Consider the following 25,103-nt stretch of genomic DNA (forward strand, 5'->3'; position numbering starts at 1 on the left):
CATCTGGTGAAACCTGTGGTTCACCCCAAAGACAGTGTAAAACTTTGCCCACTTAGAAATGTTTTCATGGACTTTTGGCTCATTTCTTTTTCAAACCTGATTTAGGTGCTCAGGTTAGAGACCAGCGTCCTGGTAGGAACTCTGGCAGGGAAAGAGCCTCAGCTGAGATGTCGCAGAGCTGCGCTCCTCGCTGTGCTTTCTGCGTACCCAGACTTAGTCTTGAGCAAGAACGTGACTCCGCAACCAAAGAAATGCTTCTGGACTTGCAGCAAGCAGAGCTTGTGCTTCGCTACAGCCAGAAGCAACCTCAATTGGATGTCTAAAATTAGACAGCATGATTTTCCTCCTAAACATCTCCGCATCTTGGTGGAAGAGTGGAAAATGAAGGTGGAAACCTGAGAGGACCAGAAACAACCTCCCCTGGTTATCAGCAGGACACCTACACCACAGGCACGCGAGCCTCTGGACTCAGTACCTCACCGACCCACGATGATCCCTCACACGCAGCAAAGGTCTGTCAGGGCTTGGACTCGACGAGGCTTCTAATGAGGTACAAAAAAATGTTATTTTTATCAGAAGACGTGGGGACCAAACTGAGGCAAGCAATTTATTCCAACAGAAACCGACATCAGCTGAGAATACTTGCACAGACAGTTTCTCTCCAAAAACAGAGCGTGAAAGGAAACGCCAAAACATCGGTTATTGCTGTTCCTCCATAATTTTTTTTAATCACGTTACTTTGATGCTCAAACGAGCTTCCTCGCTCTGAAACCCCCCTCTCAGGGCAGGTGCGCCGCTAATCTGGTACAAGATGTGAAAACCAGCCTGCAAAACCGCGAAACACCAAGCAGAGCTTCCCCTCTGATCTTCAGCTACTTCATCGCCTTCACTGCAGCGTCAGCAAAGATTGAACGCAAAACCCCACTTCATGCCCACAGGGGAAACCATAAATGCTCATATTTCATCCCGTAGTGATTTTACAACATGGACAACACCCAAAAACATTAATCCAGCTTCATTCAGGTGAAAAGCTCTCGTCCTCACAAGCAGCCCTGATCTGGGATGGGATGCATGGGCAGGAGAGGGAGCGATGATCCCAGTAGTCCTCCCACCCCACGGGCACGGGGTGCTCCCTGGGATGCTCAAACCAGAGGTACGGGGCTGAATCCATTCCCAGCCCCCATCGTTTTTACCGCCAGCCCAGGCGGGAAAAATGCGCAGCAATTAAATGTGTTCCGACACAGCATTTGGGAGATGGCATTTCAGCCTCAGTTTCTTCCACTGAACATTAAACTTGCTACTTTTTCCAGTCAACTCTGCTTTTTTGGAGGGAAAAAAAAGAAAGAAAGACTAAAGATATTCAGACACTTTTAAAAAGAAACCTTTAAAGAAAGTTACTAATTATGTTTTGGAAGCTGGTCTGAATGGTTGGAATAAAAATGCACAAACCAACTTCATACTTCCTGTATTTGAATAATTTGGGTACACAGGCATATAATGGTCTGAATATTTTTATTGGATGCTTTAAAAATAGATAAATGATTTGGCTACGATTCTTTAGCATTTACTTCAGAAAAATTCTGAGGTCATATTGTTGTTTATTTAAAAACAAGTCATATTCTCTCAGTCCAATAGCTTTCCAGTTGTCAGCAGATAATGCTGTCTTCAACTCAGGTATTCAGTTTTCATTTAAAATGATCTCGCTCACATTTTACTCTTCTTTTCCTTAAACAGATATTGCTGTTTTGTCAAAGACACACCAAAAATTATTTGTATTTCTACTCCTAATACAGAAGTTTTACAAGACAGGGGAGTTACGGGTGAGATAGTCAGCTGCTCGAGCTGCTGCTGAGCACCTTTGAAAAATGCCTTCCATAAACATAACATTGACATTGTTACAGCATCATAAAATCACGGAGTCAAATCCTGTAAACGTGAAAATACTCAAGTTACTCATCCATCTGTGTCTGCAAAGTCAGGCACTTGTTGCTGCGCAGTACTACCCTCCAGCCACCGGCGCTCAGCCTTCCCAGCCGCCTTTGGCTTCCCTTCCCCGAGGAGCCTTGGGGTTTGAGAGGTAAACTCAGCTCAACCTCCACCCAATGACTTCAGACACGTTTTTCCCATTTTTGACCAATTCTCTATTTTCGCCGATAATTGCCTGGCAGGCTTTTTCTCGGCGGCGTTTGCAGGGTGGAGCAGGGCTTTCCCTCCTCCTCTGCCTCGCTGGCGACCAGCCCATCTGGCATCCACGTGACAGCGTTTGCTACGTGGGATCTGGCAGAAAAGTGCCACATTACCAGTAGCAATCACGGCCATAAACAGCGCAACGACGCACAAAGAAATGACTTCCAGATCATTATTTTTTTTTCCTGACATGTGGAGAAAGCACATGTATAAAACATCGCTTTTTGTTGGGTTTTTTTGGTTTTTTTTTTAATGCAACTCGCAGTGGTGATAATATAGCACGGGTCTGCAGTAATATGTTTTCTTTAAGCCACCCACCCGTTCCTTTCCAAAGGCTTAACTCCGCAAGGTCTCGCCTAAGCTCAGCTCCCAGCTGCATCGCTGAAGGTACTCGATGCATAACGCTTGATCTAAAGAGCAAGGAGAATACATTTGCTATAGCCAAGTTACCCCAGCTGAGAGCTGTTTGGGTTTAATATATACCCTTTAGGATTCTCTGCATCACGGCGGGGGGGGGGGGGGGAGGGACCTATATAAACAGACTTGGGGAAAAAAAAAATAAAATGCATTGCTCACATTTTTTAAAAGTTGCCTCAGGCAGTTATAAGTTACATAAAGTTGCTCCTGTTCCTGCCGTGGTTATGCCAAAGTTATCTAAGGTGACTAGCATAAAGTGACAACTCCAAACTTGGAAAATAAAGGTTCTTAAGTGGGGCGTTTTCACATACACAAAATCAGAATATAACCAACAGCCCCCAAACTAAGACACGACTTCAAAATTTCATTGTAATCATGACGATTATTCTAAGATTTTTTTTTTTTTTTAAAAGATGCACAAAACATCTATATTAGAACCAGAGTAATTACTTGTAGATTAGCAGAGTCTGAAAGAAACTATTCTTGTTTCCGGTAGCTGCATTCGCGGACTTCATTTAGCCTGGCTCTTGTGTAATAATGTGAATATTTAGCTTTTCTGAGTATTTCTTCCCTACACCCATGACTTCTAGAAATCCTTCAAAATCTATCACATTAGAAGGAGAAGATAAAATGAGTGATATTCTGGGGAAAATTACTCCCTTTTCTTAACATTCTTCTTCCCCCCCCACACACACATTTTTGATTTCCCACGCACATTTTTAAGGCACTGCAATGCAAGTTTTCAGGAGCTAAATCTATGAGAAATATAAAATAAAGGATATTTTAAAATAATCGAGACAAAAATAAAAATCATCCCTAACTAAATACAGCGGTAAAAACTTGCACATCTTTTGTGCCTTTTATGAGAGAGAGAGGAATGATTAAAAATGTACCGAGAGCCATGAATGCCATTTTACTGTCATTTCCTTTGATTAACCTTCACCTGACCTCAATCCCTAAGGCAATTTCAGTTTCTTTTTGTTCTTCCATTTAAATTCTTCAGTACACCAGGTGAGTACATCTCCGTCACTACAGAACATTCACGCAGAGCAGATTGGTTCTGGGGAGGATTTCACAGAAAACGTTTGCTCTGGAAAAATCATTTGCAAAAAACTTAACACGGATAATAACAGGTCACATTTACTCTAAAACTGGGATTTTTACAATCCCTGTGGAATTATATCATGACTTTTTTCTAGGTATTAGCTAAAACATAATTGAGCAAACCACACCAGTTTACACCAGACCAGGACCTCAGTGCTACTGGTTGGTACAGACTCACCAACCCCATCACCAACATCTCCTCCCCGCATCCGTAAGGATGTCTGCTTCCACACACTGGAATAGGAAAAAAGCCAGTATGAATAAAAGCTTAAAAAATAGATTATAAACTCTTTGCAGAAGGAATGGATCCAGCGTTCAACATTTTCACAGAAATCTTATAGTGCAATTATTTCTTGTTTTAAAACTCACTGTTTTTCAATGAGTCTCATGAGCTTGGGGGTTGAGTAGAAATCATGAAATGTCGCATACTTAGACTCTGTTCTTCAAACTTTCAACTGTATAATAAAAAAGGAAAAAGTGGGAAAGGACAAAAAAATATCTGCAAACAACATATAAGGTCTGTAAAGCATGCCTGATGATGAAATGTTAAGGAAGTCTGAGCTATTTACTTCACCAGAGACTGACTTAAGGGATGAGTCAATCCTCATCCGTAAGAACTGATACGATGCTGAGGCTTCTGATTGATAGCACATTTTTAATCCATCAGGAAAAGATATGAGATTCAACAGTCAAATTAAGCCTAGAATCAAGGTGTGTAGTTTTAGCTCTTAGGAACCACCATGAGCCACTGTATCAGCTTACTTTGGGATGAAGAGATACTTCATCACACACGGCCTTTATTATCATTCCAAAAAATATTCTATTACGTAAGCAGAAGCTATGGATTCAATGCAGGCTTTGCTGCTCATTGCTGTCAGCCAAATGTGTGATTTGACTGGATTCATAATATCTCAGCTCCATATTATTCACGTTAGATTAATTTTGAGGATTTAAAATAGATAAATAAATAAATAAATTGTCCCAAGCTGTGACACAAAGCATCAACATTGCTGCTAAACTGCCATCCAAAAAAGTTCAGTTTGGATCGGCTGGAATTTATAAGCATGAATCATTTTGAAATGTTTTCTTTCTTCTGGCCTTTTTAATTTTCATTTTCTTGCTATCTGTAGATTAAAAAAATGGGATTAAACACACACCCATTGGGTTTCTAAATGCTAAAATCGACTACCGTGGCAATTTCCAAACTCTGCCGTTGTAAAGGAGGTGATTCATTAACTCTGATCCTCTCCTGTTAGCAATTTTATCCTCCACAAACTGGCACTTCCTGACAACATGAAGAAGTCGCAACAGAAAAGTCCTGTTGATCTCAGTCGTGGTTCTTTTTTTTTGATCTTAAATATTTAATAATATTCATAAAACAATTAACATACACTCTTGAAATTCAGCTACCTTCAATTGTTTCTATGCAAGCTCTGCTTCCTTTTCATTTCTAAAGGATACATCCAGCGAGCGATACCAGCTCCGCACGTTAGACTGGGTTGTCTCATCTGTGACAGATTCTGCACAGTTTTCCATCACAACGTCTCCACCGAGTTCTCTAGCAAAACGGCCAGCTCTCGAATGACAGATGTACTCACCTGATAGGGTGCAATACTTAAATGGAGGAAAAAAAGGATCTGAAACTGCCTTAGGGAGGGAGGTCAGGTGAAGGTTAATCAAAGGAAATGACAGTTAGATGGTATGCACAGCCCTTGAGATTACATACGTGTATTTTGTTGGGAAATATTTAACTGTTTTACCTCTATTTAGGAAGAAACCAAAATAAAGTGCATAGATGAAAAAAATGCAGAAGACTCCGTAGATGCCCCTTAGCCCAGTAGAACTTGCATTGGTGTGGTTCAAACTTGCCAGCTGAGGGGCAAAGAAAGCCGAAAGAGGACAACTCTGCATGTGGTTTCACTGTTATAAAAGGTTTCGCTGTCATAAAATACAACACAGCAGCTGGGGAGTTGGGGAAATTCAATAAAGCTCTCCTGTACCTTGCTCCCATATTTACTCCCAATGCCTAGTGGTCTTCTCTCAAAATGGGTGCTGGAGCCAAGGAGGGAAAACTCCAGCTGGAAAATACTGTAGAAGCCTACAGAAGCTCATTTCTGTCTTGTAACGAACTTGGTTTGGCCATATTCCGGCCTCATTTGCATTTCCTTTCCAACAATTTTCATACACGTGGATTTTTACTTTCAATAGTACTTTCAAACACTGGTTTTAAGCTTGCGTGCATGGTGAAAGGGATTTTTAAACACATACTCCTCAAACATTTAATCATGAAATGTACTCGCATATTTGCCCTCAGCTAATTGGGGAATTAAACCAATACCACATGACTTATCAATCGCAAATAAGTAGCACACCCTGAATTCTGCTTTCTAGTTTTGATTAAAAAAACCCAACTAGTCAATAGAACTCATAAAAAATTTTGACAACTATTTTTTTCATTCTTCCCACAGAATAAAAGGCAACATTCACTGAATGAATTATTAATTATGAGTTATTCATCCAGCTCTACTAAAAACTAATCTGTTTCTTTTTTTAAGCATCAAAAAGGTCTTTCAAATATAAGTTGCAATAATGAAATATGGCAGCAGATCTTGAAATGTGCCCTTACCCAGTCTGCAGATACGTAAAAGGTTACGGTACCAGAGTTATTAATCCCCCATCACTCTGACAATTGATTTTGAACGCAGTCTGTTGCAGTCTTTATAATGCAAGATCATAAATGTTCAAAACTAATTTATTGCTCTTTGTTCCACCTGGCAAAAATATACTGTCAAATTGAGTTGTGTTGACGCAAAGATGCAGATGAGTATTTAAGTCTTATTTTTATTCTCATTTGTAAATTTGTTTGCAATACCTGCGTGCGGTTAGAAACATTCACAAAGGAGCAGAAAGAAAAAGATATTATCTTGTCTTTAAACAACAGGAAATATTTGCACAAATAGCAATAGGTATTTATTTTGTAATTAGTGGGGAAGAGTCATTATTTTAATTTGTCAGATTTTATACTTTTGGTTTGTGCTCTGTTCTCTGGTATCTGTCAGATTTTCAAATATACGCATGTAAAAGCGCTTGCTCCATCTGCATATCGGCATCCGTACCAGGCGAGGATTCCCCACGCACCGATGAGGGATATGCACAACCTTTCATCCTACATCTCGGGTTTTACGAGTTAGTAATTTGGAAGCCCAAACCAATTCCATTCATACTGAAAATTCCTCAACTTGCCTTTTCTGCGTGCGGCAGTTGCCACCGCTCCTGCCCATGCCAGGGAAGTACAGACCTCCAAAGAGGGACAAACCAGCGAAGGAGGGGAGGAGGAGGGCAAAAAAAAAAAAAAAAAAAAAGGGAAGAAGAAGATCTACTTTACACTGACCTAACACATTCATTTGTAAAGATGAAGGGGTTTTTAAGGGTCAAAAAGAATATATGACAAGGAAGTTTATTTCAAGAATAAAATCCTGTCGCACGGACCAAGCATTCCATAATGAATGGGTTACAAGTTTTCTAAAGCCTACTACTGAAGCAGGGAACTGAAACGCGAAAACTAGAGACAGAGAAGAAAAACAGAAGAGCGTTCCAACATCAAAAATATGCCTATCCAGAAGTCTCAATTTCTCATGGTCCCTAAAGTATTTTTTCTCAGTAGGAGGATGAACCAGTAAAACTAGTGTTCTTCACGTAATACTTCTTTAATAACACTTTTCAATCATACATATTTTACAGTCCAATATTATGAACTTCGTCTTTCCGTTATCTGGGGGCAGAATCATTTAATTGTCCTGGCAAGTTTACTCCTTTCGAATTATTATTTTTACCACGATTATGGAGTAGGAGAGCTATCTGACTGCATGCTACAACTGCTGCATTCATGACTTGTAGACATCTGTATCATATTGAAATTAATTTCCAGTATAAAACAGTTAACAGAATAACCCTAGATAAAGGCAAGTACGATATTAATTTCATTCTTTTTGTTGGCAATGTTGTAAAGTCCATTGCTCAAGCAAGAGCACTTTTCTGAGCCAGATACAAATTAATTTTACCATTCTTCTTCAAATACGAATTTTAAAAGTCAACTAAAGGCTACAACAGCTTTGAAACATTTCAGTGATTGTTTTAATTACCTATCATACAGCTGTGAGACACTGCAAAAGGGAGGGCTGGAGAGAGAAGGGAGAACACCACCTGGTGTATTAGCAATTGTTTTTCTGACATAAAGGAGAAAAAATAGTTGCCAAGCACTCAGACCAACAAAAAGCTCAGCAAAGTCAACATAGATTTATTTGGGTTTTTGTCACTACATTAACGTGGTATTTTTATTCTGGACTACATGTTTTTATTCTGTCAATAACTACTTTCACTGTTAAATAAAACCACCAAATCTCCAAACATTAAATATATGAATTCCGACAGCTTTAAAACCTTGCTTTTCAACCCAAAGTTGATGCACGAGCTACAATAAGTTGCTAAAGGCACACACGGGGGCTTCTTTCTAGGGTCTCATTCTCTAGCAAAAAAGCTCCCGCACTTTTACACGCAACTACACAAAAAGGCTTATTTTTTGTCATTCCGACCCTTCGTAGAACTGGGATCTAGAGGCTGTTAGGACTTCTGCTGGCCTTTGACACCCTGGCTTCCAGCACCTCAGCAATCAGTCAGTGCTGGGGTAACAAAAGACCGCTCAAACGTACAGTTGTCATCCCCACGCTACATCTGTTGGCCACGCTGTTAGGAAGCGTTGACCCCATCATTTCACCGTAAGCGCTGCCGACAACAAAAACAGAAATGAAAAAAGGAAGCCGGATGTCAAAAGTCAGGTCAGCACGTTTTATTTGCACATGTGTCAGTAAAGATAGAAGGAATCACTGAATTAAATTAAATCAAAGCAAACCTGCTAATTAAAACAGCTAAAATTATGTTTGTGAAGATGTGTGACTGGTTTCCTGCTTATCTGCAAATAAGCCTCCCCATAATATAAACATGTTTCTATCTCCACTTCATTTATAATAAGTCTTCAGGCAGATTGTAATTAGTATTTTGAGTTTCTAATAGAAGATCTACTGTGTTACTGGAGAAATATTTTTCCTGACCATCAGAATACTTATTATTTCAGCTTCACTCCCAAGGGTTCTCACCTGTTCTTCTCATGCTGGTCAAAGCCTTGTAGCCAATTTGTCTGAATCAAACTGTTTGGGTATGTGGCTGAATACCATCATCTTCACCATGTATCGCTTGTAATTAACCGCAAATGCGGGCGTTGTATTCAAACTCCACCTACAAGCCAAACCAGAAACTATTACCAGTTTTACTTGGATTTGTTCTGTAGTTTGTTTTTCATTCAACGTTGAAAGAACGATCAAAATGATCGTGCTAGGGAGTAGACGAATGGGGTCAAGACAAAATGTTTTGCACAAAAATTATACTATTTTTTATTAAAAAATCCACTTTTTGTTTCTGTTTTACTTATTCCCAAGTTCACAATGCATAATTTTATACAAAACCAATTACATAGCTCAGTGATTTACTGGCAAAGCCGGCCAGAAGAAATTATCTGGCTTTAGCTAATGTGTATGCCTGTTTACAATCAAACCAAATCCATAGAAAATTGCAAAATGGCCACAAAGAAAAAAAAATCAAGTCAGAAAACAGTATGCAAGCCGAAAAAAGTTCACCTTGTATTGTGTTTTCACTGGATAACCGATAAACCATGGTTACGAGTACGGATTCAGCTTTTCAAGATCATGCACTATTTATTTATTCCAGCGTTTAACCACGCGCGGAGTTTCATCGGCTTGGAAAGCACGGCGTTTTCTTTTTTGCCCTGTTCGTAATTTTTTTTTTTTTTTTTTTTTTAAGGATTAGTTTGCACGGTTAACGGATGCACGGACTGACTTCAACAGAATGACTCAGATGTTTACAGTTACCCGTGGGTTCGAGCAGGTTTGAGATTCAGGGCTAGGAGGCATCAGGCCACGGAGCTGCATGGGCATCACATTAACAAATGGCTACGCAAATGGAGTGCGATCTGATACCGGTATCTGGAACGTGAAAATTGTAACCAGTAACACTGCAATAATGTCTGTGTATTACTTATGCTGACAAATATCTTTTTTGTTGCTGTCGTTAAAATATTTCTGAAATAATAAAGAATGCCTTGGGAGGAGCATAGGCGCTTTTTTATATAGTTTGTATAAACTGAACTTTCTAAGCCAAGAATATAAATGAAACATTTATGATTTTTTAATTGCACAACAAATAATTTCAGATTATTGTATATATTTTCCCTGAAATGACCACTGGGCACAAGTCTCAGTCAGAGATTTTGTTGGACACGGCCCAGAGTTCATTTACTCACTTACCTCAAAGCGACTGCCTCCTAAAAATACATCAAATTGCAAATATGCTAAACCCAAAATTTTGCCGTAATTGCATGTGCCAACACTAAGTCCTACATCAATAAGAAACCCCACTGATGTCAGCATGACTTGTGACAACACAAGATTTCCCTCCCCTCAGTACAGCTATAAAACTGGATCCTTGGTGAGTATATTTGAATTATGTGGATTATATATGATTAAAGAGATTTGGATTAAATCACAGCAATGGGCTGTCTTATCAAGAACATACTGTTGGGACCACGCTGATGTACAGTGATCAAGGTGACCTTACAGACTTATTACAACTCCGATCAACTTCAGTGGGTGAGGATTTTTCTAGCCTGCAAAGATCAGGCTGCAAGATGTAAGGAGTTAAAATGCTGCTTTCCTGATGAATAGTTTTCATGCCTTAAAATTATGATTCAGGCAACAAAGAGCAATTTTTCTTGCAGGGGAAGCCAATCTCAGCTAAACTCCTTGAGCTCTGTTTCATTCATCAGGATGGAAAATATGGCTAGCTCTGCCTTGTCCTAGCACGCAGGAAAATCTGAATAAAGGAGAACAACATCTGAATAAAGAAATCCACCACAATCCCACCCAATCCAAGTTTGCCCAGCATTATACCACTGCATCGTTTTGCCTAATTTTGAAAATATGCTCTGAATATTGCTACAAAACCTTACTTTTTGTTACTGCGGCTAGTCTCCGTTTAACCAACAAATCCTCGTACGGAAGTACAGTAGGATTAACCAGAAACGACAGAAACTAATTTCTTCCCTTGGCGGAGTAGCAAGGATACAGCTGAGAAAAGAATTTGGTGACACGATTCTACAATAACTTGCAGCTAACCAGAGCTAAACTGTTAAGTCCAAAAGCTGGAGACAATTTCAGGCCGCTGCTCCAGTAGAAGGGTTTTAACAGCTCAGGAGCGTGTGCCTCGAGGATGCTGATACACATCCTCATATTTAATACGGGTAACATTTGGCAACCATCACTGCAGAGGTCATTGCGAGGGTAGGGAGGAAAAAGACCTAACGGATATAAAAACGAGAAAAAAGACCCGGGCTGCCAAAGTCTGGGGGTTTGGCAAAGTAACAGAGATAAACTAATCGGCAGCGTAGCTTTCCTGCACCGAGGCTTTCAGATTTCCGCACAGAACCCTCTGCCTCTCTCCGCTGGATTAAGGAGCCCAGAAGTTCCTGATCCATAACTTTGAAGAGAAAAAGGCGGGGGGGGGAAGAAAGGAATGGTAGCAGGACTACTTCCCTGAAGTTTACTGAAAGGTGTACAGCAGCTTAAAGAGATTTTTAGCTCGAGATACCATGTAAAAATTTCAAAAGGCTTGCTGGGGGTGGAAAGCCGTTATATAATGCATTAACACTCTGTGCTGCGCTGTATGTCGTACGGACACGCGTAGGGAAGATTGTGCTCTGAACCTCTGGATTCACATCTGCACTGAAGGCCCTGTGTTACGCAGTCAAGCTGTGGTGAAGCCACAGGTCTGGAATCTTCCTCCCTTTTAACATCTATTCTCTAAACAAGTCCCCCCACCCCGTCCTCTCCTCCACCAAGGACATTTTTAGTAAGATTGCTGTGCAGCTAATTACATTACCATGGCATCCAAGTACCACACAGTCATGAGACCTACTTCTTTTAACAGCCCTTGGGTTTGTCGAGAGGAGTTAACAGGGAAAAACATCCTTATGTTTGGAGAGCCGAGGCACAAGGTCAAGTTGTTTGTCCCACATCACCACAGAAGATGCACTGGGCAGGAAATTGCTCGCTGCGGAGTAGCTGCCAGAATGGACGAGGTGCCAAAGCAGCTGCATGGCCACCTACTTAACCAGCCCCCGCGTCCTCAGAGCCGCCCTCAGGAGACAGTGCTGGGACTCCAGGAGGAAACCTTGCGAAAACAGAGCGAAGTACCTGCTCGCCACCTGCACTCTGCAGCCTCCAGCTACCCCATAGGCCCTCACAGTAGCACCAGGCTGAACTGATGGCCCCAGGGCCTTGCCCGCTTCCCAGAGACCTTCCTTGTGGAATCCTGGTGCCTTCTTCTGCAAAGGCAAAGGAGATGTTTGGGCAGCCTGTCCCCAGGCAGAGCTCGCCCCACAGACGGGAGCAGTGCAGATGCCCACGCCGAGCATCACAGACGGTGTGACCGTGCTCTGCAACAAACAAATTTCTGTGGCAAAGGTCAGGGAACCTGGATTTTTAACAGGGCCAACTTCACCGGTCCTCTTGGCCAGTCTTGGGGCTGGCATTGCACTGTGTGTTACCCAGATGATACTCCCTGACTATGAGCTTCCTGTAGACGATGGTCTGAAGTGAGCTACCACTTGCAGGGATTTCCCAAGTGTCCTAACTCCTTTGACCTAGCCTGAAACTTGACTTGTCCGAGACACATACTCTGCTCCCTTACAGCTCTTCCGGAGCAGAGCACTAACTTGACGGGCTATTTTCTCCATGCCATTCCTCCGCACAGAATTACTCTTTACTTGTAATTACTCTCACTGAGTTCTCTCATCTATTTCCATTTGCTCCCTCTAACAGACTCTTTAGTCACATCTGTGCTACTGGAAGAGTTTGGTCCTGATTTACTGCAACCTGGTTTTTATTTGCCTATTCCTGCTATTCAGTCAGTTTAAACCTTGAAGAGTTGTGCGTTATCTTTGGTGTTGCCGTCTCTCACTGCTCTGATGCTAAAATGTCTCTTCCTCTATACCCGCACAGCATTTTCACCAGACAATTATTGAAAAGCAACCACAACAAAAGCAGACCCTGCCCAGACCCACCTCCGACCACACCACCAGCACAACGAGCTTTATGATGGGAACAGGCTCAACCACAGCAGTTTGACAAGCTCGTAACTTACTCAATTAACATAAACTCACAGTACTGCTTCCTGAACCTGTCAGCCGGCTGAACTAAGACAACCAGCTGAATACTAAGATATATTCTACTACTGAACTATCTTACTGTATAGACCTGAGGTCTGGTAAAATTGAGAGTGGACTTCAAATAGCCAGGAGCGAAGGACTTTGGCCAAAGGTGTCACCCACTAGAGAGCTCACTTCTGAGATAAAACTTGTTCAAACCTTTGCCATAAACCACAGGTATCATGTTGTTGGTCTGCTGTAGGTTAGTCAACATGCAATACTTACGGTAGCAGACAGATTAATTAATGTAGGTAACAGAAACAGTGGCATATAATCATAAAAGAGAGCTGAAATCGCAAAGGACTGCAGTTTCCCTATGGCACGGCGGTATTTTTTTTTTTTTTTGAGTGTCCAGTCCCTTTTCAACAGTATTTTTAGAGGAATAGCAGTCAGCCAGATACAGCCATGGATAGCCAGTGGCAGAGAGAGAGAGAGAGTGCGCAAAGAAAACCCTACTCCTGACAATCAGCATCTGCACTTGAAGCTGCAGAAGAAACGGCTGCCTAGCTGTTCCTTAGAGAAGGGATTTGCCGAACACACTCCCTGGTGCTGTTATGCAAGGTAGCACTATGTGTATTCCCTCCTTCCACAGGGACGTAGTCTCAAAGCATTCGTATTTAGCTCTCCCATCCCCCTAAATCTTCTCCACAAAGGACACTGTCACCACCAAAGCTCTGCAACAAGGATCGTTTATATATCTGACAACCTTTAAACCCCAAAGAAACGGAAGGGGAAGCAGTAAAGCTCTCTGAAGAGCTCTTTGGTGGAACAAGCAGAATTATGAGCAGCAGGAGAAATATGAGTAATTAAGACAACAGTATATCTATATCTTACAGCTGACAGAGTGAAGCTGCAAGTTAGCTCTGGGCAAGGTGTTAGCAGAGGAAAGAACTGAGCAGACTGTTTCTAATGTTCCTGTTGAAAAGCCAGCCCAGGAAAAAGGCTAAAGGGACAATTTCATTAAAAAGAAGGAAGTAGGTTGGCTTAAGAGAGCAGTTAGATGCCGACTTGTAACATTAAAGGAACAGGTCAACAGCTATCTGTAACAAGACAAGCAATCATTTGGGGAGTCAGCCAACATGGCACTCTTGCTGTTCTTAAAAGAAAATGCTCTTAAATTATCTATCGGTGGGTTGGGCAGAAAATTAAAGCTACAGAATTGCACCGCGGCACAAAACAAAGCATTAGGGTGGATCGAGGCTGCAGGAGAGCAAGCCATGACTGTTCCCAACAAGCAGCCCAAACCAGCGGCTGGTTTTAGGCAGTCCCCGCTCATCCAGAGCCGGCGCGGTGGCCAGGACGCAGCGTCCTCTCCTGCCCGCCATCTGACCAGCACCAGGTACAAGGACCCGAGCTGCCGGGGCTGTAACCGCTGCACGGAGGGGCCGGATCCGCTCCCACGCCACAGCTCCTCCGACAAGTGCATAAACTCGATTTCACTCCTTCCTCCGGCACACGGCATGCTCCAGCGATTCCCCAGCTGGCAGGACGGCCCTTTGTGGCTACAGCAGCATAGTTTATAGCAGCCCCGAGGCTGTGTTTTCCATCTAGTATATATAAGTGAATTAGTGGAAAATTTGAGCTTACACAAATCACAGAGCCAGCGCACAGTTTGTCATGGCCAGGCAGCCTTTTCTCAGGGCTGGAGCAGCAGTAGTGGAAAGAAAAGGAAAGAAACTGCAGGTTGCATCCGTGGTTCCTGCGTTACAGCTGGGTTTAGAGCAGGGAAAGGAAGTGCTGTTAGTTGAGAGGGAAAAAAAAAAAAAGACCAACAGCAGCTCCCATATCTACAGAGATCGAATGTATGGCTGGCGCAATCACCTGGGGCTTGCAGCCGAAAGATCGATGCGCGGGTATTCGGAAGGAGCAGCCTTCCTCCCTCACCTCCCAGGCTCCATCTGTGTCAAGGAGGAGATGGGAATTACACAGAGTGCAATATTTGCGCTGGAGAAATGGCAGAGGGGTTGCTCCAAATTTACATTATCGTAAACAAGAGCAGCATTTGTCCAAATGATAAGAGCGGTAGCAAAGGCAGAGCCAGAGGGCACCAAATGAGGGTCACCAGCTGCAACTGCTGCTGCCACCCAAGAAGAGGAGCTACACGTCTGCAGCAGGATGGGGGACAGGGGAGGTTGGGAGGTGCCAAAAAATCTCTCACTGCAGTTTTCAGCTGACTGCCCCCGTATGCCTCCCACAGCACCTCGTCCAGCCGAGTTTCCAGCCACGCTCTGGCTGAGTGCCCTAGCAGCTACTCCTTCCTGCTATGCCTTTCTTCATTCGCACCTACAAGTCCCAGCCCTTCTCAAGCATTTGTGTGGCCCTATCGACAGCGACAGCACTAATTTGCCTAAAAAATACACCTGGAATACGTGCTTTACGTTGAAGCACAGCACAGGTATTCCCTGACTCTTTTTCCTTTCCTACCTCCTCAGCCAGGGCCGCAGCGAGCGATGGATCGTGCCATTCCTGACCGCTCCATCGCTTATTTGGTGTAGAGAGGCTGCAGCGAAGGATTTTCCTCTTGCAGACTGTTCTCTGCCATTTTCCCTACTGTAAAGAAGCACGTGTGGCTGTGCAAGGAGCCTGCGTCGCCCTTTCCTATGCAAGGCTGAGGGGAAGCCTGCTCTCTGCATATTTCAAATCACAAACTCTAACGGCTCCTTAAAACACACACTTATATTCAGCCCATAAATCAAAATAGATAGTCAAATCCCGCTTATAGATCTAAATCCTGCTTACACTCTCATGTAGCTCCATTATGTACCTACGGTGTCACACTCCCTATATATTTCTGCCTCCGGCTTCAGCCACATCCTAGCACTGATTGAGAGCACCAGAGTGTGTAGCCCTTAAAAACTCAAAAATTTCTCACTTTCCTGAGCACTAAAATACATCTAAAATTAGGAAAAATCACCTCCTGTCATTTTGTTGACTTGCCAATGAGTTTATTTACTCACACATCCCGCAGAGCAATTGTTTCATGGAAATGCAAAAATGTTTAATATCCCACCGCAACGCCAGGCAGAGCTACCTGAGTCTCGCCCCCGCGCCAAGCAAAGACAATCGCACGGCGGAAGCTGCTCATCGGCTGCTTTTCGTATAAAGGTGAGCATCTTTACAACTCTGTGGGATGTATATTGTTAGAAAGTGAGCTCAGAATTTCATAATATTATCATATTATAGACGGCATTCCTTTGATAAAGGGTCAAAGATCAGGAAGACAAGAAAAATAAGGAAATAAAGCCCAGAAACGGTCAGATCTTTCGCTGGCATAATTGGACGCCGAAGTCCACGGAATTCTGTCCATTAGCAGGAGTGGGTGATCTGACCCATATGCTTACCACTTTCAAGTCTAAAGATTAAAACAACATGCCTAACAGCAGAAATGGGTTATATTACATTTCAGAGAGGCTTGGGTCGCCTAAAATTCTGGAGAAATTTTCAGCCTGCCATCATAAAGACTTCAAGGCTGTTTACCCAAACTTCTCGATAGCTCCTTCTAAAAAAGGATGATGAGCAACCATGTTCAGTAACACAGATTTTTAATGTAATCTGTTTATAGTTATAGAAGAATTTCCAGAATAGAACATTTTTTAAATGTCCTGAGCCTTTAGCATTCTCACTTTGATCATCTCCCATCACGTTATGGTTCAGAACAGAACGTGATGGAGCCAAGCTAACGAATCTGCCAGAAATGACATCGGAAAGCCAAGTGACCTGAAAAAAAAAAAAAATGCTGTACTTAAGCACCACGCTCTTCTTGAACATTTTCCTTTTTTTTTTCCTTTATACATTTTAATTAATGTTTTACTTTCACTGGATTTATTTTGCTTGCATGAAAGCTCGGAGCTTGTTCTTAGAAAAAACTCCTATTGAAAACAAAAGGAGCCTTATTTGACCAAGGGAAGACTGTAGGAGGTCCTCAGATAACAATAGCTAACAATTCTTTTTGGGGTTGAGCAGTTTAAATAACGAACACTTTCTTAGGAGGTTAACTCTAAATAATAATTGTGGATTTTGCAGCCTGTGGAAGGGGGAGATTGGTCTTTGACAGAGTTTATATTACTAACCTGATGCAAGCAGACAGCTGCAAAAATGAAGTGATAGCAGCGATAAAAATATTCTTTCTACGTTTAGGCAGGAGGAATTGCATAGTAGCAAAGGGCAAATCCTGCTGGCCTCCGTGCGTGCAAACAGTCCTTACACGCGAAGACAGGGACTGACTGACATGGCACTACTGATCAGTGCACGTACTCATGTGGTATGTATTTCTTTTAAATATTTTTTAACACTTCACAATGAATTTCACATATATAGCGTGCATTCCTTTTAAAAACTTTACCTACACAATCGCATTTATTGCCCTTTTAATTCAAGCCATGTTAGAACTGGCAAATAACTTGGTTAAAAAATGTTGTAATGATAGCACCCCCTCCCCTTCTATCTGACGTAGAAATAGATAATTTCTGGTACTAAAAGTGATTAAATTTGGTGCATTTCCAACTTGTATTTTAACAATGCATTACCTCCTGAATTGCTGCATAAATATTAATAGACAGCCTGATATGGAACTTTTGCCCGTAATGCCCTTGGAGAACCATAATCATGGTGAGTGGAGCAAAAGAGATGAGAGAGTGCACTGAAGATGTTGGCTCTGTCCCCCAGCTTCTCAGAGCTACCCTAGGTCAGGCACTTTCCATGCAGTAGCACAGATGAGCAATAGCTCAAAGCCTAGACTTTGTCTAGGAGGAGATGAAAATCCTATAGACATTAATCTGTCTGATACTCCTCTGAAATACAACCAAAAAATTTCCATTGATACTACAAAGAGCTACACTGATTTTTCTCCAAATTAGCCAGACTTAATTTTTGACATAGCGTACTTCTTTTAAATTTCATCTGCAGATGTTTGCTATTCTCATCACCTCCAAAATGATTATACAGCATTTATCTACCTAAATTTCATCCCTGTGATACAGACTCATTAAAAGTCACAATCACTCTGGCTACCATTTCATAGAATCCCAGAATGGTTTGGGTTGGAAGGGACCTCACAGCCCATCTAGTTCCACCCCCCTGCCATGGGCAGGGGCACCCTCCACCAGACCAGGCTGCCCAAAGCCCCATCCAACCTGGCCTTGAACACTGCCAGGGATGGGGCAGCCACAGCTTCTCGGGGCAACCTGTGCCAGGGCCTCATCACCCTCACAGGGAAGAATTTCTGCCTCAGACCTCATCTCCATCTCCCCTCCTTCAGCTTAAGGCCATTCCTCCTTGTCCTGTCACTCCCTGCCCTTGTCACCAGTCCCCCTCCAGCTTTCCTGTAGCCCCTTTAGGAACTGGAAGGCTGCTGTAAGGTCTCCCCAGAGCCTTCTCTTCTCCAGGCTGAACAACCCCAACTCTCTCAGCCTGTCTCCGTAGCAGAGGTTCTCCAGCCCTCTGAGCATCTTCATGGCCTCCTCTGGACTTCCTCCAACAGGTCCATGTCTGTCTTGTGCTGGGGACCCCAGAGCTGGACACAGTACTCCAGGTGGAATCCCCTCCTTCGACCTGCTGGTCATGCTGCTAGTGATGCAGCCCAGGACATGGTTGGCCTTCTGGGCTGCAAGCGCACATTGCCAGCTCATGTTGAGCTTCTCATCAACCAACACCCCCAAGTCCTTCTCCTGAGGGCTGCTCTCAATCCGTTCTCCACCCAGCCTGTAGTCGTGCTTGGGATTGCACTGACCCACATGCAGGACCTTGCACTTGGCCTTGTTGAACTTCATGTGGTTCGCACGGGCCCACCTCTCCAGCCTGTCAAGGTCCCTCTGGACGGCATCCCTTCCCTCCAGCGTGTGGACCTACCACACAGCTTGGTGTCATCCGCAAACTTGCTGAGGTTGCACTTGACCCCACTGTCCATGTTGCTGACAAAGAGGCCAAGTGCCTAGAGAACCCCCAAAGTCATCCTCAGCCTTCTTGAAAATTGGCCAATTATTTAGATCCCAAAATATAGGCTTTCAGGACTGAAATTCAGAATACCCTTTTGGAAAACCTTCTTGGACCGCCTTTCTGGTCTGCCATAAATCACGTTTCTGCTTTCCGAGAAGACGACACTATTGATTTCTGTCACTCTAATGCAAGAGCCTTACTCAAATGGCAGCAAAAAGTGCAAGGAGAAAAGATTTTTGTCTGCAAACACCTATTGCACAGCTGTATTTTGGACACTGGTAGACTATGCTAAGGGTTAAGTTAATTTAACTTTCACCAAGTTAGAAAGCTATGAAAGTTTAATCACAAAGGAACTCCAGTGGGCAGCTTGGTAGCTCACAGACAAATGTTCTCATTTTTATTCTTTATAGGCAGTGCTCAAATCATCATAAACCATATTTAAGGAGGGAGAAATTTCATGAGGGGAGGGAGCTGGTTTATATGATAGAATAAGAGAAAAAGGCAACTTACTGTTTTAAAATTTAAATCCAACAAAATTACCAGAAATGCTGCTGGAAACAGAACGCTGAGAATTCATTATTTTGTTTCAAAGTTAGTTTATCATAAATCTGCCCTCTGACACGTAATAACTAGTAACGTTTCGAAGGTTATTTGATAGTAAGTTCAACAGTGTAGGTGACTGAACATGTGAGCTGCATGATAATGAGTCCCAGGGGAAATCAGGCTTTAGGATGCAGGGTGAAGCATCCCTAGGCTTGTATTCAAATGGAAAAAACATATTCAAAAGTTTATTGTTTATCTCCTAAGAACATCAAATAATACACAGTCCTTCAAATCAAATGTATAAAGCACGCTAGAGAACTATTTGCTGGGGGAAAAATGCCTGATTTGATCCAAATTCAAAAAAAAAAAAAAACCACCAAACCAAACCTAATAGCTTGTACACTGAAATGCATAGAGTGATTTTGATATAAAAAGTAGAGGGGAGTATTTCGGTTTGTTCTTTTACGGAACTAAAAGGCACAGCAAGTCAATTTGCTCTTGCATCAGACTCTAGAAAGAGGAGCTAGAGAGCATTAAAACTAGTTGTTTTCAAATCCTCTGCGTTTCAGTACAATGGAGTTCTTTAAGTGTGACAAATACAAATTGCGCTACTCATCCTGAATTTCATTTCCAAAGTACCTTGGCTGTAATTGATTAATTCGTAGTGTACAAACTAATTTAAAGCCAATAATGAGAGCAAAAGATTTTATTTTTCAGGAAGGAGGTGTGGTACATACACCCCACTCCAGCAGGATAATGGAGCCCCACCTCTCAGCTCGTTAAGCTCTTCAATAGCGAGTCTGATGCTGCCCTCACCCAAGTCAATGGTAGTTTTGTTATTAGCTGCAAGACATGAACTTTTTTCTTTTTTCTTTTTTTTCTTTCTTCTTTTTTTCCTCTTTTTTTTTTTTTTAATATATATAAAACCTCTGTATCGCAAATGCCAAGGGCAGCGGCATTCCAAGCCCGTAACTACCCGGCCGCTGGCATCCTGCCACCCCACCGCGGAGCGGGGATGGAGGGGACGGGAGCTGGGTCACCCACCTGCTCCTGCCTTCCCCATCTGCAAACTGCAGCTCTGCTGCTCATCCCCAGCCTACGTGGAGTTCGGTACCTGGAGAAGTTTGCGGAGGAGGCGTTGCGTTTAAAGATTTGTTGTTGAGTTTGGATGCGTGGTGGAGAACTCCACTGCCAAATTTCCGTCTTAAGAGAAACATCTCAGCTATTAAAAGTGATTGAACGTGACTCCTGCTGTTTAGGTGTACAATCATACCTGTCAAGCTCACTAGTTGCCTCCTTTTAACATAGTTACGTAGTCCTCTCTGTATCAAGAGGCTGTTATTTCATAATGCATTTTGGACATTGAGAACAAAATTAGACTTTACTTTCAAGGTATCTTTCAATAACCAAAATCCATTTTCTGCACATCTTTTTAAATTGTTCTCCTTTTCTAATTCTTACTTAAATTGTTACATACCCTATACTTAAGCAGTGAAAAGTTACGCAGCATATATCTTACTTAACATCACTCTATCAGTCCTAACTCTTAATATTATGATGGCTTTTTTCAGAAATTTAACTGGCAGAGGTTTATTGACACACCACAAATCCTAATTATCATTAAAACTCTAAATTCTATACTGACAAAAATCAGAGGTTGAAACGCTCTTATCTTGACAAGCTCTAAAATATCCAATGAAAGTTTGTTTATTCACTTACTGTACTAGCATATATTTCCAACACGGCCATTTTCTATACCTTAACTTTGGGAAAACAACAGCATTTAAGTATGCACCAAAGGCAAAGATAAATAAAAAGGAGCAAAGAGGCATTAATGCTGTCTAAAATGCTTTTTACCGTACTGAATAAGGAATTAGCACATAAAAGATGGTTGAACCCAAAAACTAGCACAATCTGAAGGTTACAAAGAAAATACATTTAGAAGAGATGGCGAACTTTCCAGATTCATTCCTTTAAATATTACATTACCCACTGCTCGACTTTTTTTTAATGTTTACGCACACGAGACGTACTGAGAAAATTAGAGCTACGTTAAAACACGAAAGACATGAAAAATGGCCACGGAGCTATCAATACAAATATATTAAACGAGAACGGTCTGAAACAGATCCGTCTTGAACTTTTGTGATTATTCCAGAAGAAGAGAGTTAAAAACGCACGTTACGAGGTGAAGTTAGTTCTGCCCGGTGCCATGACATTAAAATGTGCATAAATCAGTGCGCTCATTTTCCTATCAAGCATAAAGCTCCCGGCTGCCGGTTATCGGAGGTATTCGCAGATCCACACCGAGCGACTCGACTCGGGGTCCTTCCTCTGTGTGGTCTTTCAGAACTGTCGTTATCAGCTTTCTGTTTATTATTGTGCTCAGTTTAAAGGGAATTTGCCAAGTGATCCCTGGACTCCAATCTTTAGGCCTGTTGTCAGGACAAATTAATTTCTGTGGAAACCCACTGTGCCTCAGATACCATCTAGGAAATGTAGGATTAATGGAGTCCCTGTACAACAAGCTTTGTAGTGCAGCTGCTGGGGGAGGGGAGCGGCTCTTGGAAGGAAGGAATAACAAAAATAAAGCCCCTGCACTTGGGGGTAGTTTGGGGGCACTTGACAATTTTTTTTTTTTTTATTACATCAACTAACATCAATAATATTTCAAATACAGTGTAGTAACTGAATCCGAACAGGCTACTTTTTAACAAAAAGAACAGTATTACCAAAGATGAGCGACCTGAGGTCTAATTATCAATATTTTGTATTTTACACGCTCAAGCCAATCTCTTCAGTAGGTAAAAACAGGATATTAAAAGAAACAGTCTCCTGTGAATCTTCGTAGAAAATAATGAAACTCAATACGTGATCTTTTGGAAAAGGGGTATTAAAGCTGGATTTCCTACAGGGCCGGGTCATTACTTTCTTACCTGACATTTAAGGTTCTTTTTTCAAAATGCATATTATTTCACTGTTAAAAATGTTCCACTGCCACTGTTCTTGCAATAAGCATACTTTAAAAAGAGACTTTTCTGCCTAGAAAAAAGAAGGGATTGTATTTCTTAGTGATGCTAAATTAGGTCTAAATTTAGAGCTGTAATGGGTAAAGCAATGTTTTCCCCTCATGTTTTTCCAGAGAGAAGAGAGAAGAGAGAAGAGAGAAGAGAGAAGAGAGAAGAGAGAAGAGAGAAGAGAGAAGAGAGAAGAGAGAAGAGAGAAGAGAGAAGAGAGAAGAGAGAAGAGAGAAGAGAGAAGAGAGAAGAGAGAAGAGAGAAGAGAGAAGAGAGAAGAGAGAAGAGAGTTCCAATATGGTTTTATTGATCCTTTTCTCATTTTCAGGAGGATGACTCTGCCCATGGTTAGATATACAGGTTTAATATCTTACAAATTGGGAATTCTTGCCCTTGTTCTTTTCTCTTAAAAAATAAATCAGTTGATAATATATAGGACGAAGATAGTGGACACACAGGTCCACATTCTGTATTGTATTACAGCTTGTGACTCCCCTGTGGCATCGGTGAGTTGTAAATCAGCCCTGAAGTTAGCCTAAAGTGGCACTAAAACACCTCATGGATTTAAAAAAAAAATAAAAAAAATAAAAAAATAGACGACTCCTTCAAGGTCAAATGCTATAAGCAAAATCTGACTTTCGAACATGGTGTTGTAATGATATTAAACTGTTAACAGCAGTGCTGATTTTGCCACAGCGCATTTCCAGTGCACTTCTCGTACCTCCTGAGCCTGGCAGATGCAGATGCTGAAGCTGCAGCAGAAGGCTGCTTTCACGTCTCTCCAGTTTGCAAGTGCGTCAGCATACGCTGCTTTTCCTTCAGAGGGTAAAAACAGGAGCATCGCAAGAATTCGTGGTTCTCACGTGACGCCACATTTTGTTTGCAACAGCATGTATGGAGAAGATTAATTTGGAGAGATTATTTTATTAATCTTAAGCTCACCTGCGTATGAGAACTACTTTCTTTTTATTAAATATTCCAAATGAGTGCATTCTTCCCTAACTAAAACATTTAATCTTGAGAGACTTTTTATATGGCAGTTTTTACTATTACAGAAATTCAATTAACTCCATAATTATGAATACAATTACCACGGAGCGTTACATGCGATTTGGTGGTAGCAGCTACATGGCACGCACATACACTCTGGTTTACGATTTTAAACTTATAGTAATCACAATAATAGGCAAAAATTCCCAAAGATCATTCTTATTCTTTGGGTTGCATGCACCGGCTTATGTATACAAACAATTTTTAAATACGCCCTTCACATTTTGGCAATGAAGTGTTTAACTGCAGTAAGCGTGTTATTTGCAACCAGTGGGCTGGATTCCCAGCTGACAGAAAGTCACCCAAACTGTGACAATTTACCTTAAGTGTCAGCCTGGCCCCATTAACTCTTTCCATGACAAACTCAAACCCACAGCAAAGGCAGTAAATGAAGCCCCAGGGAGGGGAAAAAATAAAATTTAAAAAAAAAAAAAGAAGGCAAAAGAAAAGGAAAAAAGGAAAAGCTATATGGTGGAGGAAGGGAAACTCTGTAATGAAGTCTTTTAAAACTTTACAAGCAGGCACGCCAAGAAAAGAGCCTCCAGGCAGGGGAAGGCTGGGGAGGATTGCCCCAGCGCTGCCCTGAAAGCCCTCAGCACCAGGCACGACGGCCCGGAGTTTCGGGGTGGAGGTGGCGGGTCAAGAGGCAGGATGGATAGGTGCGTACCCCGGCACTGCCTGGCAGGAACCGTCGCACAAACCCGGCTGCAGGTTGCTCTCATGGCAAGCAGGGGGGCTGCGGGCTGGACCACTGCCAGGCTGAGCCCCAGAGCACTTCGCCGCTTCCTTAGGAAGAGTTAAAGCGCGCTGGATTTCACGCCGTGCCGTGAAGCGCCAGGCTGGGGTCAGCGAAGGGGGCTAAGGGTGTTACGTTTGGGGGTTTTGGGGACTGAGACGGCGAAAAGCAAAATTTAGGACTACAGTCGTGATCTGGCCTTACAGAGAGCTCGAGGTGGAATTCAGCGCGCTCAGTACACGTACGCCTTTCTCCGGCACTGACCTCAGGTAACGGTCGCCACGCAAAAGTCACCGCTCCCTCGCTGTCGTCACACAGTCCGAATATCTGTGACATCTCCTGCGTCACAGGCGTTTGCTGGCTCCTCACTGATAATCTCCGTTCGTGCCCTCGTCGCATTAGGTACGCTACACCCTCTGCGCATCGGAGGTCAGGTTGCATCGTTACGCTGCACCGTAAAGCGGGCAAACTCTCTTAGATGGGTTTAGGTCATTTCGGCCATTATGCAAAATAATCCTGATACCACTCACTCCATCTTTTGCTTAGACTAAGCACATCTCCAGTTCAGGTAACTCAGCCTAGCTCCCCCAACGCCAGTACTACCATACCAACTTCTGTCAGCTGAAGATCTGGCCCCACATACACTTCTTAATCTAATGAGATCCCGTTTCTGCTGACACAGCAAGATCTACAGCCATCTCCACCTTCACCTGCTCTTCTTTGTATCACAGGTTTTTCCACCTACAAGCGCACGAGCGGGTAAGACTCCTTCAACACAGCA

General features: G+C 42.4%; 1 long non-coding RNA gene across 4 annotated transcripts in view; it reads right to left on the minus strand.

Moving 5' to 3' along the window:
• LOC129211956 (uncharacterized) overlaps positions 1-25,103 on the minus strand; it is an 89,080-nt gene that overhangs the window by 53,508 nt on the left and 10,469 nt on the right. For 2 of the 4 annotated variants that reach the window (XR_008579028.1, XR_008579020.1), the window contains exon 2: positions 8,862-9,000. The exons of the other annotated variants lie outside the window; for them this stretch is intronic. This is a non-coding gene — a long non-coding RNA (uncharacterized LOC129211956). The remainder of the gene's footprint in view (positions 1-8,861; positions 9,001-25,103) is intronic. 4 annotated transcript variants of the gene reach the window in all.

Source organism: Grus americana, chromosome 12 (assembly GCF_028858705.1).
Source record: "Grus americana isolate bGruAme1 chromosome 12, bGruAme1.mat, whole genome shotgun sequence".
Lineage (NCBI taxonomy): Eukaryota > Metazoa > Chordata > Aves > Gruiformes > Gruidae > Grus > Grus americana.